The sequence below is a fragment of the Nipponia nippon genome, unplaced genomic scaffold (assembly GCF_047370975.1).
Source record: "Nipponia nippon isolate SJK-2023a ecotype South Korea unplaced genomic scaffold, ASM4737097v1 scaffold_40, whole genome shotgun sequence".
In the NCBI taxonomy this organism is placed as follows: Eukaryota; Metazoa; Chordata; class Aves; order Pelecaniformes; family Threskiornithidae; genus Nipponia; species Nipponia nippon.
Genome location: NW_028262359.1, coordinates 634,565 through 649,537, shown reverse-complemented (window position 1 = coordinate 649,537; position 14,973 = coordinate 634,565). Strand labels below are relative to the sequence as shown.

Here is a 14,973-nt window from a genome sequence, read left to right as displayed (position 1 = left end):
GGTTGGTCGGGGTCTGTAGAACACAGTTGTGCTCATGAAATTGCTGTTCCTACACCAGAGAGGAAAGCAGGTCTGTGTAGGTAAGATGCGATCCGAGGGTCACTGCCAGCTGTAGGGCAGACTGACTGTAGTCAGGTGGCTCTACTTGCTATGGCAGTCAAGTGCTTTTTGCATACCTTATCTATAAAATGCATATGTGGCTTTTGGATCCCTTAGGGATTGCACAACAATAATTATTTAGAAAGCATTTAAATACAAAAGTAGCAGTGTTGTGCTACTATCTCCCCATGCCATAATCTTACTTGCCTGTGTTGCATCTGAGTGTACAGACTGGCAAGTCTTGTGGGACTCCCCAAAGCCCTTTACAGCTTTCCCAAGGCAGCTTTTAGTGTGGGGTGATTCCCTGGTGCTTGAACAACCTGTGTCTGTTGTCTCTTCTGGGTGCTTCTCTGCGAGAGAAGGTTCCGCTGACACGCTGTACTGAGGGGAAGAAACGCCGCTTTCATCTCAGAGTGTCTTAAGATATCTGCATACTCACATCTGTTTCGAATACAACGCACATTTGTTTATCTTTACTGAAATTCTTGGAGACCTGCTATCATTTTTCAACCTGCTCTACTTTAAATTTGAACTGTTATAATATAGCAAAGAGACATTATTTGTGTGTACACACTGGACAACAGTGTTGTGCCTTCATTAGCTGCTGTTGTAATTTTTAAGTGGCTTCTTTATAACCTTATCTCCAGTGGGAAAAATCAGCAGGCTTGCCCTTTTTAGAGTGGTTGCACTAAAATTAAGAGAAATGCTCTCTTGTGGAGTACGTGCTGGTCAGAAATGCTTTTCGTAATGGCCACAGCAGCTAGGAGCCCGTTCAGTTGCTAACATGATTTTCTGTGAGCTTCTTTGAGCATATCAGTGTACTGACCTTCAACCTCTATTGACCTCTGCTAAAAACCAGTTTTGGTGTTGATGGTCTGTATTCCACAGCACACAGGACATCTGTCCCCTTCAGTGACAACAGAGTTCCTCCATACCTTCCTGTTGCTGGTTAGAAAAAACCCAAACAAACTTGAGGAGTTTTCTTAGTCATAACAGGAGTTTGCAGAGTGGATAGCTAACTTTCTTATAACACTATTTTACTTTTCCACTGCAAGACTCCTGTGGGCTTGCAAGACTAGGGGTAGCTGCCACAAGAACGCAAAGAATCCTGACATGTTATTTCTTTTCCTGACCTATAATAGTGTTCAGGACTATAGCTTTGCTTCTCTAGCTTTGTATTGTAAATTCTGCATATCTGTAAGTCAAAATTCTTACGAAGCCTTTGAATGGGCATCCAAGGGTAATTTACTTTTCTTCTAAGGTTTTTCCATTTATTTCCTTAAAAATAAAGGGATATAATTTACAAACATGGGATGTTCCACAATCAGGTGCATCTCTTACTTTGTGCCAGTACTGCACATTAAATTCAAGTAATCCAGTTTGGCTGAACTTCTGTTCTCTTGACTTGTAAGGTCATAGTGGCAGTACTGGGATGCATGCGGATAGTCTGCCATTATGTTTCATTATTTTTTTTACTTGAAACACTTCATGTGTGAGTCTGATTCTGGAGTGGAAGCTGGATGGAAAGTGGATGCTGCTTTTGCGAAGTGCGGGGTTTTTGGGGGGTGGGTGGGAGGTTCGACTTTCTGGTTATGACTTTTTGAGTTTGACTGGGATGTGACAGGTGGCAGACCCCTCTGTGGAACAGCCAGCAGCTTAAGCTAGAATATATCTAGAATAAGGAGGGAACAGGACTCTAGTTCCTGATCTAAACTGGGCAATACTGAGATTTTTAACCTAGGTTTCCTGTGGTTTGGAAAAGTGCATTGACTACTAAGCTGTAGCACTCTTCTAGGGAATGACTCTTCCCTGTGCTCCCTTCCCTGTTTGGGCATCTTAGACCAGAGAAATATTCCTGTTCAAATTCATCATGGTCCTGTAAAACAAATTTTAGTTCTCACAAGTTGGTGTTTTTTGAAGGAAAAGGTGTCTTACTCACCTTCCTTCCTCTCCATGGGAATTGTACCTCTGCTGATCAGAGAGCAAGTTGTGGGTGGCAGCGGTGGGCTGGCAATGTGGATAGATGACCTCACGTCTTGTACAGCTCCTAGGCTCTCAATTAGAGTACGCACCCAGAATTGCTGCCTTTTTTCCTCTGGTGTCATTTCTCTTAGGCAATCTGGTCACAGCAATTTCTGTGTTTGTTATCTCCAGAAGTGACTTGTGTGTTGCAGACTGAAGGAACCATACATGTGCACAGAGCACCTCTGAACCGGGATGAACTACACCACCTGCCTGGTGCTGCCCAGCTTGCATTCACGTTTGTACCAAGACTTTTCCAAATACTTTGTCGAGCAAGTGCTTTTCCCAGGACCTACTGCAGCAGTTGTCTGAAGCTTTCAGGAAAAATGGAACCCAGATCTGTTTGGAGGGTGGACCAAGTCTTCTAAATAGTATATACTAAAGGCTGTAGAAGAATACTAAAAATGTTGGGGCTGAGGCAACTGTTGCCACCTTATGCAAAACTCTGCTCTTTGCACGTTGTTTTGGGGATGGAATGGCAGAAGGAATTACAGCAGTGTGCTCTGCTGATAGAGGCTTGTATCTGGTGTGGAGTGGGACACGGAAACCCGTGGTGTGCTGATCACCTCGACATGGCACTCGCGCATGGTGCTCATCAGTAGAAATTGACAGAGCTTCATCTAGCATTAGAGTAAGTCAGTTCCTCCTGCTCAGAATAGGGGTGCAATGGGAGAGGTGGGTGGGGGGACTCCTACCTGCCACATACGCAACCCTTAAAAATAGCATTGGCTGTTGGGAGAGCCAGACTTCACACTCTTATTTTTAAGGCTCTGTGTGGGAGGAGGGGATATTTCCCAGTGTTGTGTATTACTGAAGCAATCTGTACAAGAAATGCTGCACCAGAGAGATAGCAGTGGGCTTTGGCTTACAAAGCACAAGACTTGGGGGAAAAGATGAGCTAACGAGCACGGGCTGAGAGCATCATAAATGAAGTGTTAACTTTTCGTGCAATGTTAGCAAATGCTTTGAATAACATGATAACTTCATAGAAAAAGGCAGTAGGCCAGAAAAAAAGGGTTTGGTACGTGACAGTTTTGTCTTTTAGTGTTGTTTTCTTTCACTTCTTTTCCAAGCTGCATTGTTATGCAACTTGTTTAGATGTAGGGCAGGGTTGCCTGGCACGCTTCGGAGCTGATTTTTGGAGTTGTGTAAGGGTTGCTGTAACTGGAATCTTCTAGTACTGTGCATCTGGATTTAAGTAAGATGATTGCTTTTTTCCCCTCCATTGTAAAAGTGGCATTTGGATGTCAAAATGCTGTTAATAATGCTTAATGTAATGCCTGAAGACAGCAGGACTCCAGTTCTGGCTGGTGCTACATAGTATGTAAAACAGAGTAGCATTTTTATTTTCTGCACATTTTAATGTCAATGATTTATTGAATTCAAGCCACTTGAAGGTCTTGTGGTACAGCTGTGTCTTAGGAGGTAGTTCTTGCTAGGTGATACGAGAACTTTCTTTGCATCCAGACTCCTTTCTTGGCAACTAAACAGGACTTTTAAGCCATATCATGGCCACCAGCAAGTTGTCTACTGTCTGTTCATATTTAGAGTCTGAACAATTTTGTGGCATTGTGGAGGACTAGTCAGATGAGCCTGAATCAAGCTGTGTGTTCATTTCCATTGCTGTGATGGTTAATCCCTGGCACTTTGAAAAAGGGCTTTTTGGCGGTTCCCATTCGGTTTCATTTGAAACCTGTACTTGGTAAAGATGGGACCAGTTCTTCCTCTCCTTGGCTTTTGAGTCTGTAAGGAAATGCAGCCTTTCCTGGCAGCCTGTGAGCTGGGTTTGAAACCTGCATCCTCTGCTGAAAGATGCTTGGGAACATCGAGGTATCTGGTGTCTGTTCTGTGGGGAGAATTTCCTGAACACATTGACAGCTTCATCCTTTGTGTGCTATAAAACTGAAGATAATTTAGGCATAAAGCTGGGGTGAAATCCCAAATGTAGCTTGAGATTTTCATCTGTTGCTCAAGCACGCAGGTACCAGGAAGAGCTGTGTTAAGTCTGAGTGCTGATCTACTGGGGTGCTGTAGGCAGCGAGTCTCTTGCTGTACAGGATAGCTTGTGCCTTCAGGCTTGCAGGATGATGTGGTACCAAGTGAGCAGCCGTGCTACTCTCTGGCCTACGGGACTATTCTGTTTTAAAACTGGAGGATCCTGTTTAAACCACTCATGCATTGGACGAGGAGGAGAGAAGAAAGGGCTGTTCTGGGTAACTATAGGCTCATTTAGCCTGCCCTCGCTAGCAAGTGTTACTGCCTGGCAAACGGGAAATTAGTAAAAACACTAATTGCATGCTGCTTTATACTCTGTACTACACTGTGACAGACGAGGTGGGCAGTAGGTCTCATCTGCCCGTATTTCCGTAATATTTCTGATATGCCATGTAGGAAACCAGCAAATGGTTTGGAGAAGATGGGGGCTATGGCAAAAATCAGAGAATAGGTTATGGAAAGGGGAGAGGGGACACTGGGATAGTCCTGGAAGGGGAGGCGCTGAGGATGTGCGAGATGAGACCAAGCAAGTATGGCTCAGCTTAGCAGACTGGAAGCCGAGAGCGGATGTTGCTGCCATGTACTAATAGAGCAGGGGAGTAAATATTGGCAAGTTTACAGCTATTTAAGCTAAAGGTTAATGTTAGCGCAAGAACAGAAGGGTATAAGCTGGTTATGAACAAACCCAGGCTAGAAATCAGCAATTTTTCTAATTGTTAGTGAACAGCTTCCAAATGGGTTTCTTTGCCCTTTCTGTTCCTAATTAATCTAAAAATGGGTCTGTTTATGAAAGCTATTATATGACAGTCGCCTGTGGGAGCAAAGAATGGGACTTCATCATCCAGGAAGCCTATAAGTAGGCTGTGAGAAATGTCCGTGGAACCACTGCCTCCGTAACTATTTTTCGTAGCGTGGCCTCCCCGTGTTCACACTGCCCACCCGCCTGCCTGTGCTGCCGAGCTGTGCCACGTTGCAGGACCCTGTGGGTTTCGGAGCACAACCAGAGGTGCGTAGGAGAGCTATTTGCTACTTAGATGCTGTCACTGAAGCAAAATTGTGAAAACATATTGCAGCCCGTCTTGGATGGTGGCTTTTCCACACAGCTGCGCAGTAGATATTAAGGATGCTAGGCTGTGTGAGGGGTTTCTTGAAGAACGGTACTTATTAGTGACTCATGCCTGGTAATGAACCTGTCATAGATATAATTTTGTTTTCTGACAAATGTTCAAGTGGTAACAGTTTCGGAAAATATGGTGTAGTTTGTAAACAGGTTTGTTCTTAAATGAGATTTTTAAAAATTCCCCATGGGATTTCAGTTGCTTATTTAGACAGTAAATTGCAATTGAACTTATATTCATTAAAAGTTTTTTAAAAGCTAACCCTGGAAAATTATTTTCTAGGAGAGCTTGAAGAGCAACAGAGAATATCAAGACAAAATTGGTGATGTATACTAGAAAGGAGATAATAGAGCTATCCAGCTAGAAGGGAATTTAGATTTAGCATTGAACTGATTTACCTATTTAGTCTCACTTTGGTCAATACTTTAAGTTCTTACATACAAGAATGTAGGAAATACAAATAGAGGTTGATTTATGTAAAAGAACAGTTTATTTTAACCATGTTTCCATCTGTTTTTTATTTTGTTAATGAGTCAATATTCATCTTGTGTTTTAAGATAACACACACTTTTTTGAGAAACTGCTATTGAGAAACCGAGTGTGCTGGATTTTATTGCAATTTATTTAAATTTTTCTAGTTTTATTCAGTGCATGTTAGTGCAGCAGATTAAAATGTGTGCGAGTATTTTTGTAATATCTCATATAACGAGTACTTATAGAATCACAGAATCATAGAATGGTTTGGGTTGGAAGGGACCTTTAAAGGCCATGTGGTCCAGCCCCCTGCAATGGGCAGGGACATCTTCAACCAGATCAGGTTGCTCAGAGCCCCATCCAGCCTGGCCTTGAATGTTTCCAGGGATGGGGCATCTACAGCCTCTCTGGGCAACCTGTTCCAGTGTTTCACCACCCTCATCGTAAAAAAATTCTTCCTTATATCTAGTCTGAATCTACCCTCTTCTAGTTTAAAACCATCACCCCTTGTCCTATTGCAACAGGGCCTTGAAGGATCCAGTTTTGTCTACAAAAATATCTATAGATTGCCTGGTGTATTCACTCTGAATTTTGTTATGCCCAATTTAAGGAACTTAATTTAAAGCAAGTACAACTCTTCTTCATATTTTGTGACATGCATACATGTTACTCATCCTAATTAAGTCGCTCTATTTTTAGCTCGGAGTAGTAATAGGAAGTTAATATACAACTGTGTACAGCTGCTAGAATCATCCCTTTTTCATCCTGTCTTGACATCAACTTGTCTCCAGTTTTGGAGAAGGTGGGGTGGCTTCCGTGTCCTGATAGCACAGAGCAGGGGCAGCAGCTACTGGAATGACCCCCCACCATCCCTGCTCAGTATTTGGGTGTGTTTTGGTCAAACTGTGCTTGTCCCTCCTGTCATGGACTTGCCAAAGGGGCTAATTGGCTTCTCAGTCGCTTGACCTAGGTCAGCTATCTAATCAAAGCCTGGTTTGTAGTGCAATTTTCATCCCCTTGCAGAGGCTTTCTAAATCCAGTCATTTTCATTTTTTTGCATTAAATTTCCTCCCTGTCCCTCCCTGTCAGGGGAGAAGACTGACTGGGTTTCTAGACCCAGTTAATTCAGGCCCATTGGTAGAGCCTGTCAAGTGCCTTTACTGGAGGTGTGAAAGCTGTGTCTGAGCTTATTAATACGGATGTGATTGCTGGAGTCAGCTTTGTCAGAGCTGTGGTGTGGCAGTGCCCCTTTTTCCTTGTTCAGTACCTACGCTAACAGTGTCCTCAGAGACTGACAGAGGCATATATGTGGTTCATAACAAATATTTATGGGCTATTTTTGTTCATTAATCAAGTGCTGCCTTCTGCAGGGAATATAAATATACAAAATTATTCCTACCTACAGAGAAAAGCACATTATTTAAGCCAGAAGTCATGAAGACGAAGGTAGGGTAGTAAATAAGATCCTTCCCCTGCTTTTTGGAAGTTGGTGCATCTGTAGCACATGAGGAGGAAAGTGCTGGCAGCGGAAGCAATCCGTCAGCAGAGGTAGCTGGGCATTGCTCCATGTGGTTATTAGTTGTTATTCCCCTGCCACACTGTTACGTGATGCCGGACAAGCCAGGGTGGCTTTTGAAGAGGGTTTTTCCATTGCCTTTCCCTGTGATCCATTAATTGATTTCTGGTTATTTGACTTAAGATGCTGGAAATGAGCCATCAGAGCAGTAAGTGAAGTAGCTGGAAGCCAGACTTCATAGTGTTTGATATGCTCCAAACTTAAGTACTCTGAAAAGTCAGGCTTTTGTTACCTTGAGATGGCTGTCCAAACAGAGAAAAAGGTCTTGACTTGAGTCTGCCCTCTCTCTTCGCTTGTAACGGGTACTTTTTCACTTCACAGGTATGCTATGAAAACGCCAATTAATGCTTGAATTACTTGAGTAATATGGTGATGAGTGCAAAGAATACTCCTTAGCCCACTGCATGTAACAGTGATGTGACTGCATGTAATGGTAGGGCCTGGCTGCGATACAATAAATGGTGCATGTGGTCGTGCTTTGAATAACATGAAGGAAACAATATTAAATAGTGTCTTGTTCAGTGAGCAGTAGGACACCCTCTCTGTTCGCTGAGAAAGGGGTTTACCTCCAACTGGAGAAGGAATTGCCTTTGAGTTCATACTGGGTGCTACCCTGTAGGATCAAGGTGCTGAATTCCTGTTGCCAAATCCTTATATGTTGGACCTACCTTTTGCAGAATGCACGAACAGTTTTGTCAGAGACCATTTCCCTGCTCTCACTGTCATGCTCAGGTAGAAAAACAAGCTCTACAGTATTTGAACTAAGCCGTTGTGTTGTGGACATCTGGGTTGCCATGCAGACCGTCTGTGGGGAGCAATGCGCCTTCATCTTCTATCATTGGAGAAGTGAACTGCAAGGGGTGACGGTACTCTGCTAGCACCAGGGTCTCTAACAGCACGCCAAGATTACACACAAAGTTAAGACACACTGGTGCCTGTTAGCAGGTATATGCGTTACCACGTGGTTTCCTACCCGAGACAGGTTCTGCAACGATATAGGTAAGGAGCAATAAAACCGAGACCTGGGCAGTATGTGAAGAGATTAACTAGACCGTCTATCTTCCTCAAAAGCATTCCTGAAAAATGCACGTACTCCCTCTTGTTAAAACCTTCTGGGATAGAGACTTTGTAGCTTCCTTAGACAATCCATGCTCACTTATACTTATGATTAAGAGCTTTTCCAGGTGCCTAACCTAGCTTTCCACTGGTGCAAGTTAAGCCTGTAATTTCTTTATCTGTATTTACAGTAGAAATGCTGAATAGTTTACTTCCCTTCTGCTTGCCTCAACAAGTTCATGTTTAAAGGCTGTTATGTCTACCTGAGGTCTGCATTTCACAGCATCTGCAACTTCTCCTTCCCAGGTTTCTTGATCAAAAAAGCAATTACAGCTCTAATTGAGAGTATAATTTAAGGTTTTTCCACCTCCAGCATATGTCTGTGCTCAGATGCCTTTGCATTTTGGTGGTGCTGATTATTTAATTAGATGTGCAACTAAGACATTGATTGGAATTTTCTAATTTTGTGAAATACCAAGTCCTTATGTTTTGGATGGCATTAGGAGGGAGAGAGATGTAATTTGAAGGAGGAAGCAGCAGAGGGAGAGTTTTCTCTGCTATAAATGCTTCCTCACTGCCTGTTGACCTAAGGTATTCAAGCTGAGTCTAGTTTAAAAGCCAGTATTACAGTTGTTTCTGGTATGGGGGCATCCAGTTGGTAAAATTTTTGAATCAGCTAAGTTGCAGAGGGCAGCACAGATTTGCTAAGAGTCCATCTTCTACTTGTACTTCTTGGTTAAAAACGGAGAATGACAATGCAGCTAGAGAAGGATTTCCACGCTTTTGGATGGGCCGCCAAAACTCAGGACAAGAGCTCTGGGGGCATTCGGTTGTTTTCAGCAGCACATTTGAGGAAGGTTTACCGTCTGTAATTGCTGGGGCGCAAGGGGACAACATGCTATGCCAGAGCCTGTCACCTGAGACAGCTTTGCTTTTAAAGCCTGACTCTGACTTTGAAGGCTGGCGTGGGCTGTGACGAGTGGGGTTGGCACTGTCTCGGCAGTGGCTTCTGAGGAGGTGAGGCTTGTTTGTGCCCCGGCGTGGCTGGAACTTACTGGATGAGGAATAAAACAGCCTCTTCTGTGAGCTGCTGGGCTGCAGAGCTGGTAGTATTTGGTTTTGTATTGCAAAAGTCAGGAGTGCCAACATCCATGCAGAAGCAAGAATGGGGCAAGCAGGTTTAGCCTATGCATTTAAAGGGCTGCTTTGGATCATCTCTTAGGAAAGGCTTTGTCGGTTGTTGCAAGAGACAGTGATGACTATAAACAAATCAAATGGAGGATGATTTTAATCTGAGCTTTTCTAACTTTATGACCAACACCCCTTTAAGGATTTTGCACCTTAAAATTTCCCATGCCAGAGTAAATGTGTTCTAGCCCCAGGAGGAATTTTTGACTGGTGGGGTGGCAGCAGCCTCAGAGGGAAGGAAGGAGGTAGGAGGACTCACTGCAGGCAGCTGTAAGGTCTCTTTGCAATACCTGCCTGATAAAAATTGGCTTAAACTGTTAAATGTAAAGATTTGTAGCCCTGCAAAAGTATTAGTGCTACGTTAACTCATTTTTTTCATTAACCTTATAAAAATCTCACTCCTTGAATCTTGCTCCATTCTTTGTCTTGGAAATATCTTTTATTCCCAGGCTATGTGATGGTCTTTCCTTCTCTTAGTTCAGAAATGTCCATCTCTCAGGGTTCAGCAGACATCCTTACAATCAAATAATGTTAACATATGGAGTGTAAACATATTTCATATGAAGACAAGTCAGCCAGTGGTTTGGTCTCACCTTTTTACAACAGAGGGACTTAACATGGCCTGTCTTTGGAAGGTAAACAGTCCCAGTATCTCTGATCTTTAGCAGTTTTTTCAACATGCCAGTGTTCTTCTTCTTGCCCTTCTATAAGCCAAATAATTCACCTCTTTCTTTTATGGGAGGAATAAACCCTTTTTCAGGAGGGAGAACTTTTGGGGAAGATTGTCTCCTTCCTTTTCTTCAAGTGCTTCAAGGCCAATGCCCGGCCATTATCAGTTTCCAAGGTGCTTGGGGTGCTGTATGAAGGACCTGTGCCTTTGTTCCCTTCCAAGCTTACAGGTTACCCTTGCCTTACCCTTTCCTAAGGGGAAAAGAAAGAATCAGTGCTTTGAGTGACACCTTGCTTAAAGAAACTTGTTCTTTCATCTGAAAGCAGCATCTTAAGCATTATGTGTCATAAGTGTGTTGTGGAGCTATTGTAATGACAGAAACGGCATTGACAGGGTAGTTTTAAATGCCTTGGAATATACAGTCTCTTCTCTTCCAGGCTTCTGTCACAGCAGCACTGTTTAGGTTGTGGTGATGCACAGCTCCTCAAAGCTGGTATTCATTGAGGACAGCTGTCAAACAGCAGGAGGTCGCTGCTTTTTCATTAACACTTCAGTCTTTAGACCGCTGGTTGATTTGATCTTCTTGTGGCTTTGAAGAAGGTAATAAATAGCATGTTTTCACTGCTGAATTAATTGATAAACTTTATACTGCGTCTTTGAACTTCTAAGGTCTAATGCAGCTCTGAACCCAAACTACAGTACTGAGAACTCTGTCTCTAGGGAGATGTAGCAGGCAGTTTCATTTGGGACAGATGGTTCTTATTTTTTTTCCAATGAAACAAATAAAATGTTTATTTTAGAGAGCTCTTGGGTCAGAGATGTCTGAGGCCATTTGTGAGATGAATTAAAGCTGAGTGTGAGCTGGGCAGAATTTCTCTCTGCTGTTCCAGACAAGCTCTCTCCATTGGCTTTTCTCTCTTCTCTCTGGTCTTTTTTTCCCTCTTCTCCCTCTGTTTCATCTCTCTAGGTAACATTCTTATCCTCTAATTTACTTAGCCCCCCCAGTTCTGTACTTCCCCAAGAGCCAGGACACTAGAAGCATTCTTGCTTGTCTTCCTGCAGGGAGAAGGGGTGTGAGTGTGGGAAAGGGAGGAGCAGGACCTGTGTTCGAAGGGTGCTCATTTTCCTTTGGTTAATCCACTTGTGCTTGTGAAGGAATTGCTTACTTTTACAATTTTATCAGTAATTCAGTACTTTGCAGGAAGTTGGAATGAAATAGATAATGAGGATTAAAAAAGAAGGGGTAATGTATACCTCGCAGACATCAAAGCATTTGGCCTATATAGCTGAGCCTTGGTTTTATCAGTTTTAATAACTCCCTGCTGGCTCAACCTAAAATTAAAATCTGTTGGTGAATTAAAAAATTGCAGTAAGAAGTATTTAAATTTTTAAGTGGAAGTTTATTTCTCCAGAAGAAGGCAAATAACTCAGTGCTCTGAGCCTTAAGGTAAAGCACACCCTTTCTCATAGGCTTTTTTTAGATGGAAGTCGTGCCTATTTTTCCCGAGTCCAAATTATCTTCATTACTTCAGTAAACAAAACATCCCTGAAAAGCAAAGCCTGTATCAATCTCCTGTGCATTGGGCAAGGGTTTTGAAATGTTTGAAAGGTGCAGTCTTCCTTGCTTGTGAGGGTACCTGTGTTTTTGTCTTTTCATAGCCACGTTTTCCTGTCCAGCTCCTTGTGAGCTGTGGTGAGGGCTGTGACATTTTCCAGCACTTCATTACTCATGACCTCCGTTAGTGGTCTTTTGTTTCTTTCCCTAATGAGACTTGCTTGCCTTTTCCATGTTTTTTTTTTCCTATTCCTGTTCTTATAAGGCAGCCATGGGAGTGTTGGGATTTTATGTGATAGTGCTTGGAAATCTGCAGAGGCTCTTTGGGTCTCAAGAGGTGTGGCTGGGGGATCGTGTTTGGCCCCAGTACATTTTTGACTTGGATGTGCTAATGTCTGGTGTTGATGGCTGCAGGGATGGGTAAAGACCAAGGAAGAAAGATGTCAAGGTCAGAGGCAGTGACAACAAGATTCCATCAGCACTACCTGTAGTGGCATCTTTGGAAAAAGTAAGGCACGTAAAAGCCTGGGAGGCTGTCTAATGGATGCTTCAGGTGCTATAGAGAGTTAATGTGAATAAGAAAGAGTTGTCTGATGGATGCTTAATTTTTTTTTTTTTTAAACTATTGCTGTGAAAGAGACCCCTTGCAAGATCTTTTTTGTCTTATTCACATGCAGAGCTTTGGAGATACTAAGTGCTGCACAAATCCTGGGTTGCATTTTTATTTTCTCAGTTGGGCAGTCTTCATCCTTATGTGGATGAATTTGATATGGAGCTTTGGCTCTGAGCTCAAGTGCTATAATTGGTGTGTTTAGCAGCAATCATTTCTATTGCAGTGGAACTCGGTGCCCTCAGTTGGGTAGGAGCCCTGTTCTCCCGGCAGGGTGCGAACGTATAATGAGAAACTCAGGGTCAGACTCTTAAAACCATTTAAAGCTAAAGCACGTCTGAAAATCTCACCTATGGTCCCTGCCCCTGCAGCAAGGGAAAGAGTAAAAAGAGGGTTTTTGTGGGGCATGGAGGATATGAGTGACCACAGAGGAATGCCAGCCTTACAGGGGGTCTGAAGGGAGGTCGGTGGCCTGGTTGCTGTGCCTGGCTGCAAGGGGCTGCACATGGAAAGAGCGGAGGGGTACTGTTCACTAGTGGTGCTGATGAGACACAGTATTGTCAACCATGGCATCGGGCTGCCGGTATGATGTCCATCCAACAAACGAGCTGATGGGGACACCAGCCTGGTTGTTGTCAGCTGATGGTTCAGCAGGGTGCTGGGATGGAGCTGTTGGACCAGAGGGTAGAGGGTGCCAGGAGAATATCCCGTGCAGCGAGGGCAGGGCTGGGAGCGTAGTGATGCTTGTGGAGGAGGTGGTGAATAAACGTCGATATTGGTGTAGGTAAGAGATTGGGGGGGAAGTATCATTCACAGCAAGGCTGGCTCACAAGGAGGTAGGAGGTATTGGAGCAGATGGGAGGATAGTGGCATTTCCACAGCGAAGTCATATAGGCCTCTTCAATATCCCACCTGACGCTGTGAAAAGACTTTGCTTTGAAAGATGCAATGAGTTGTCCTTGAACAAAACCAGGAAATGTGCACAGCTCCCATACAGTGCCTTTGGTGCTAAAGGCAGAGAAACAGCATTTAGGAAGGAGGTGGGTGCTTGTGTTGGGTGCGTGGAGAAGGGAGACAGGATGAAAGGAGCGTTTGTGAAAAGGAGGATGTGAAAGTGGACTAACTGGCCAGGAGGACTTTCTTAGCAGCAGTGTGTTGGGTGCCCCTGGAGCAACTTGTGGGGCACATAACTTACGTGCCTTTAATGCAGGCACTTCTTGCAGAATGAGTGCCTGCTGCTGCTCACTCCCAGGAGAGAAGTGTCAGTACAACGTGAGTGGATCTGATTCTGTGCACAACACTTCTGCAATCATTCTTTTATGTAACAATGTGACTTTTATTTTTGGGAAACGCGAGATCACCGGGTGTTCAATCCCCCACGCTCGTAGCAGAACTGGTGCTAGTCTTCCTTGGAAACTGGATACAATTCATTTCAGCGAGGGCATCACTGAATTTTGCGGGTTAGCCTGGGGGTGAACAGGAGATATAAAAATAAACATCTATATCAGCGTTGGGCGAAGAATCTTCTTGGAGCTGGTTAATTATGTTGAGTGCTGGGCTTTTTTCCCCAGCCCCCCTGCTCCGCAGTCCTGCAGGATGCCAGGAGTCAGGCAGAGTGCTTTTCCAGCACAGATCGGCTCGCTGCGCTGTACTGCCTGCTCTCGTAATGCCAAAGGAGTGCGTTTTGTCTTTAGTCAGATTGGCTCCATCAGTTCGTATTTCCTTCTGAATGGATAATAAAGTGGAGAATCATTTCGAGGCAAGGAGTGCTGGTGCGCAAGCGAAGCGGGGAGGCTGCGTGTGTGAGGAGCTAGGCAGTAAGCAGCTGACGAGGAGGAGTAAAGTAGCAATAGCTGCACAGCTTTCTCTCTGCCTCTGAAGTACAATATTTTCTGTTGAGTCACAACTGAAGAGAAGGATGAAGTTTTAACTGTACTTGGTACTGCCTGAGAAAGGGAAAAGATGCGCTGTGGTGGTGAACTAAAGAATTTCTGTTGAGGGATACTCCTGGAAGCTGACAGGATTTCTGCATTTTTGGCTTTTACATTTATTGGCTTCTGCTGTTTTTTGCTTTTTGGATTTTTAGTAGCTGTTTGCATATTTTTTTTTCCCCCTTGAAAACATGCCTTCAACTTTACGTGATTTCTCATCCTAGTGCTGCTGTGGAATGGGATACTCTCGGTGCCTTTAACGTTGCTTTCCCCAGTACCTGAGATGGGACACCAGCAATATGTTGATAACCTCCATAGTGCAAGTTCATTATCTGGTGCACCTTTAACAAGATTAGGAATCCTTCAGGACTTGTCTTTTCTATGAGAACAAGCTATTGTATTCTGTAGTTTTCTATTAATTCTATACACTTCCTTTACATTTTAACCTTTTGTTTTATTTTGAAGCAGCAAGGTAAGTGAATGATTGGAACAAGCGAAATGGCTAGGTATAAACTGCAAGTAGGCAGCAACCAAGGAGAATTGTTCTTTATTTTTAGAGTGGGCTCTGTGTGTGTGTGTATTTACTTTAGCAATACAATAGCTCCATTGGAAGCTGACTGGATTTAAACACGTGCTTTGTAAAAACAATTTACTCTTAGTATGTTCATTTGTATGCTCT

The 14,973-nt window shown here is 43.5% G+C and overlaps 1 protein-coding gene across 7 annotated transcripts in view; it reads left to right on the top strand.

Annotated features, from left to right (window-relative positions):
- The window catches only part of UNC13B (unc-13 homolog B), a 224,037-nt gene that overhangs the window by 94,324 nt on the left and 114,740 nt on the right, over nt 1-14,973 (top strand). For 4 of the 7 annotated variants that reach the window (XM_087777592.1, XM_087777594.1, XM_087777593.1 and 1 more), the window contains exon 1: nt 14,225-14,766. The exons of the other annotated variants lie outside the window; for them this stretch is intronic. The gene's annotated coding sequence lies outside the window, so the exon portion shown is untranslated. Of the gene's footprint in view, nt 1-14,224; nt 14,767-14,973 lie in introns of those variants that run through there. 7 annotated transcript variants of the gene reach the window in all.